This window comes from Parasteatoda tepidariorum, chromosome 4 (assembly GCF_982258835.1).
Source record: "Parasteatoda tepidariorum strain Cologne lab strain chromosome 4, Ptep-v5.0, whole genome shotgun sequence".
In the NCBI taxonomy this organism is placed as follows: domain Eukaryota; kingdom Metazoa; phylum Arthropoda; class Arachnida; order Araneae; family Theridiidae; genus Parasteatoda; species Parasteatoda tepidariorum.
In genome coordinates, this window is record NC_141758.1 from 98,969,180 (window position 1) to 98,974,972 (window position 5,793).

General features: G+C 26.4%; 1 long non-coding RNA gene across 1 annotated transcript; it reads left to right on the forward strand.

The window, feature by feature from the left end:
- The first annotated feature begins 1,153 nt into the window (after positions 1–1,153).
- Positions 1,154–5,577, forward strand: LOC147812070 (uncharacterized). The gene is made up of 3 exons (XR_015433217.1): positions 1,154–1,610; positions 3,361–3,420; positions 5,306–5,577. It is a non-coding gene; the product is annotated as an uncharacterized LOC147812070 (long non-coding RNA).
- Positions 5,578–5,793: the final 216 nt, after the last annotated feature.

Consider the following 5,793-nt stretch of genomic DNA (forward strand, 5'->3'; position numbering starts at 1 on the left):
TAAACAACAATTTGAAAATGGCAACAATAACTGAAAAGCTGTCTTCTACAGTTTCGGTTCTTCCTTACAAATAAAAAAGATATTAAAGCTGCAAAGCTCAGATATTACTTTTCAGTCCTTCAATATTAAAGAGCAAATTTTTTCAAAAGATGAATAGTTTTCAATTTATAAATTTCAATAAATATGAAGTAAAGCAGAGTTTTGTGTTATCGTTTATTCTATGCCAAGGAGCGAGAGCTACGGAAAATGAAACCGTTGCGCTGATTGGGTAATGAACTTACGTATGAATGCAAATCTCTGATTGGTTGAAAATGAGTTGAATGAGACAAAAGAGTCGAGAATCGAATGAACGATCCTCTGATTGGTTAAAAATGAGCCGAATGCGAGAAAAAGAATCAAGAGTCGAATAAACGAGTCAATGAACTGTTTGCCTATCTCTTAGCATTAAAAGAATCATAAAGCCAAATGAATCGATTCTTTTGAACTGTTTCCTATCCCTTAACATTGAAATCGGCTCAAAGAGTTGAATTGAACTTCTAAACGATTCATTTGAGTCATTTCGTATCTCTTAACATTGATATCGGCTCACAGAGTTGATTTGGACTTCCAATCAGTTCTTTTGAGTCGTTTTCCTATACTTTAACATTGCATTCGATTCACTGAACTGTTTAAATGATTCATTTGAGCGGTTTTATATCTTTTAACATTAAAAGAACTGTTTTGTGAAACGAATCGATTCTTTTCGCTATTATCTTATTTTCTAAAATTAAAAGATACCTTCAGAGGGATGGGGGTTATGCTGAGGGGCATAAAACTAAAATTTTTGAAAAAAGGACAGTTTTTTTTTTTTTTTTTTTTAAGAAAAGGATAAAAAAAAATATTAATTTATTTTTTAAGGGGTTGGAAAACTGTTTATTGCGAAAAATTTGAGTAGTTAGAGTAAATATTTTTTTAATGCTGGTGGGGGAGGGATATATTTTATTTTATTTATTTATTTATTTTTTGTTAGGAATACTTTTAGACAAACTTATTGAATATCAATTCACATCCTCTCATTTTTTCAAGTTTTAATTTTTTAAGTATTAAAACGTAATTTAACTATTTATTATTTTGTTTCACGTCATACATTTAGAATTTTTTTCATTCCCAGGTAGCAAAAAGATATGATCTAATATTAGAAAGATGCAATATAATACTGCCCTGCTAGAAAACGCAACGCTCTTGAATCCTATCTTCTAATTTTAGAACTAATATTATATAAAATAAAATAGTATTCGATCTAACATTCGAACTTTCAAAATAATCATCTATTTCATTACTTTTGGTACAGCGTCACATTTTTGCGAAAGGTTATCCCATATTATTAATAAATAAACATTTATTTATGAAAGAAAACAATAAATTAAATATTACTTAAAATGTCATTTTTAGCCAATGCAAAGAAAGCGAAAAATAATATTAGTAGTAGTTTGCGAACGATTGAACTCAAAAAACTTTTTCAACTGTTGAATCTTGTCCCCCTTCTTCCTCGTTGGCTTCCTCTGTTCGTTTGTTTACGGCGCCATTGTTAGAACCTTAGAACTTAGCTGCTTTCTTTTCAATTACATAAGGTATTTATAATTTAGTAATTATTTGAAAACTTTATACATTTCAATGATAGTTATATGAAACGTTAAAGAAGTATTGTAAGTAATGTTTTTGCTTTAGTTAAAAATCATGTATCAAATAAAGTCAGTTTATTATGAATTGTGATCATTATTGTTCGCACATAGTAGTTGACTTCTGTGTTAAGTTATTGTTTAGCTATAAATAATAAGTAATGTAATTAGTTCAAAATATGCTTGTAAAAGAACGTTTGCTAAGTAATTCGACTGTAACAAAGTTTTTCTGCAACAGTGGAAAAGATAAAAATAATTGTCTGTAAACAAATTAGCCAAGTTAAAACAATTAGAAAATTAATGATCTGCTACTTTTAGCTCAGTTTAGACCATTACATTCTAGAATGTTTAACGTTCAATACAAACAATATTGTTACCGTATTAAAATTTCATGTCTAAAATATTGTAAAACAAAGAATTAAACATATTTATTTAAATTTCTTGGGGATATTTCAGTATCCTGATTTGTCCCGCCAAGTGCAATCACCAAATAGATTTTAAACTTGTAACTTTTTTAAACAAAAATATGTATATGTTTGCCTGGGGTTGTACCTTTCGAGTTTGTCCTATTCTGTAATGTTTCTTTTAGTTTAATAAATATTTATTAAATAATTATTATGATAACAATTAGTCTAATAAATAATTATTGTTTAATAAAGTTTTTAAATAAAATTCTATTACATATAATCTGAGACTAAAAATTTAATTAAGCAATAAAAAAATAAGTGTTATGCATTCGCGATCGCAACACTCGAATACGCCATCTGGGGAGAGACCGGTTTCATGCCTTTAGCCCTTCTCCCTTCCCTCTCCTCCTCTTTTGAGTTGTATAGGAATGTACTACGATATTTTCCCTTTTCTTAATATTTTTCCTTTTTATTTAATCAAAATATTTTTTAAAATTTCCGTGATACTTTTCTTTAGAACTATGTTTAATGCAGTTTTCAGTTTCATATAGTGTTTCAAGTTGAAAGATTTTAATCTATATGAAAATCAAGAGAGAAACTAACGTACTTCCTTCCTCTATGACTTTCCACACGCTAATGGAGAAAGCATGCGAAGTGTTGCCATAGGAAAAGAGTTCTGCTCTACGCCACCTGCAGCCCATTTCGATCGCCAATACTGACTTTTAAATGTAATGTAAATATATTTGGGGGGAGGGACAATATATATATTACAACTTTGAAATATGTGAATTGTTAAAGAATTCTCCGAAATGGTTTTTTCAACCATAAATTGATGAATTTGAATTCTTATAGTATCTTTTTATATTGATGTACTTATACGAATTTTAAAATAAGCATTTGTTTATTTAATATTTTTCGGCACTCTTTTTGTTGATTTGCCACATAGCGAGTAGTTATTTTCTGGTATATTAAAAGAAGTTAAAAGGTTTTGCAATTTTATTTTATTTTTAAATATCTGAGAGTTTACTTGGGAGTGCTTATGAGCTAAATTCTTTTAGTTGATCTCCTTCCCTCTGTGTTATTTTTTGTGTGACACTAACGAAATTTTTTTTACGCTGGTATCAATACCGAAATTTATCATTTAATTTCATTGTAAAGGATATTTCAATTTCTTAAAATCATTTTCAAATTAAATAATTAAAGTTTCAAATAAATATTCAATGCTAAATAGTTTTAAATGTGTTTTTTTTTTTTTTTCATTTCAAAATCTAATTTCTTTTCTTTTTAAATTTCAGTATATATAGCTTTTCATCTTCAAGAAAATCTACTATTTTTAAAATAAGCAATGGACGAAAGTAAGCAATTGTTTATTTCACACTTTTTTTGTTGATAGCTTGCCACATAGTGAGTATTTATTTTCAGGTCTAATAAAAGGGGTTAAAGAGTTTTGTAGTTTGAATTTTTTTTTTAAACATATGATAGTTTGCTTGAGAGTGTTTATGAGCTAAACTCTTTTGTTAATCTCCTTCCCACTATGTTACTTTTTGCTTTTCGTGTGGCTCTACCAAGATTTTTTGATGCAAGTATTGATACTGCAATTTACTCATTGAATTTCATTGTAAAAGATATTAAAAAATTTTTAAAAAATTTTCAAATTGCATAATTTAAGTTTAAAATAAATATTCATTGTTTAAGAATTTTAAATTTGGTTTTTCCATTGTAAATTTAATTTTCCCTTACAATTTCAGATATAGCTCTTCATCTTCAAGAAATTTTAATTAAAATTTCATGTTTGAAATATTGTACAACAATGAATTAAACATTTTTATTTAAATATAGACTGATTTTTATTTGAATGTTTTTGATGCATCATTATTTATATTAATTTGTAAATGATTAAAAAATAAACAATAATATGGTCTATTCAAAATGGTGATTATGGTGAATGTAGAGCTTTGATTAAATTGTATTTTTTAAATAAATTCCTATTAGAAATAATCTAATGCTGTAAAAATTTGTTAAACTATAAGAAAAAAGATATTTGACAAATGTTGGGTATGCATACTGACTTTTAAAGAATGCTATGTCAAAATATTTGGGGGAAGGGGCGAACTATATTTAATATATATTTACAACTTTGAAATATGTGAATTGTTAGAGAATTCTCCTTCTATATGATTTTTTCATCCATGAATTGATGATTTTAAATTCTCGTAGTATCTTTTTACATTGATGTTCTTTTACATTAATCAAATTTTAAAATAAGCAATGGAAAAAATTAGCAATTGTTTATTTAACACTTTTCGCCACTTTTTTTGTTGGCTTGTCACAAAAGAGTTTTGCAGTTTGAATTTTTTTTCATTGCAACGATAAAGATAAAAATAAATTTTTTGTAAACAAGTTTGCCATGTTTAAATAATTATTAATTAATCAATTACTTTTTAGTTAAAACCATTGCATTTTAGAATGTTTGAAATTTTATTCACAAGTTGAACACTGTTGTTACATTTTTTGAATTTCCTGTTTAATATATTGTAAAATGGTGAGTTAAATATCTTTATTTTCATTTCATGAATTAGACAGATGTTTTTGATATATGATATATGATTAATTATATTAATTTATAAATGATAGCAAATAGTTAAAAAATAAGCAACAATATGGTCTATTCAAAGTATGTTAACGTTAAATGAAGAACAGTGCTTAAAAGGTGTTAAAATTTTTATTTATGAAGTTCTTAAAAAAAATGTGAACATTTCCTATTGGCTCTATGAGCTTATACAATGTACAAAAATATTTTAACTGTTAAGTGTCATTGTACTTAATCTTTAAAAAAAATTAAAAAGTATTGAATTTGATATATTTTTGTATCTGTATATATACTTGAATATTCACTTCAATTGAAAAGAGCTTAAGCGTTTTGACCTATAATTTCTTCTTTTTTAAAAAAATAATAATTAAGAAAAAATAAAATTATTATTTGAAGGCCGTTATAAGTGAAATAATTTTCTATTCTTTCTTGGTGATACTGAGATTTTTTGGTGCAGGTATTGTTACGGAAATCTACCCATTAAATTGTAAACATTTTCAAATAAAATGATTTAAGTTTTAAAGAAATATTCAATGCTTAATAGTTTTAAATTTACTTTAACTAATTTAATGTTTTCAATATAAAGTAATATAGAGGTTTAAGTTTAGTGTTTTCAATGTAAAGTTAACTTTTTTCTCTTATAATTTTAGCTTCGTCTGCTGGATAAACAAGCTTATCTACCAGGAAGGAGCCATTCATTTTTGAGCTTGGGTGCTGTACAGTGCAAATGGAAATTAATTTCTGGTAGAAAACTAGGAGCCATATGTTCAATCCTGACAGAAAACAAAACGACTGGAGGCTCTCTTTAAATCTGCCGGAGCTGAAAGTTTGAAGAAAGGTGCATCCCTGTGCGATTCGTTTGTGTGATATGCAAAGATGCTGCTGACCAATTTATAAAATCTTTCAGTAAAGCAAAGATTTTCAGTTTATTGCTCTGAAATATAGTTCAGTAGCACAAAAACAAAAAATTGAATTGAAGAAAAACTTTAAACTGTATGAAATGACTGTAAAGTTTTGAAATTTTTTTTAATTTCAAAATAATAATAATTAAAATGATAACACATGGTCCTACTGTTGCTTTTAGAAAAAAAATTTATTTTATTTAATTACAAATACGTGTTCTTAACTTATATTTTAA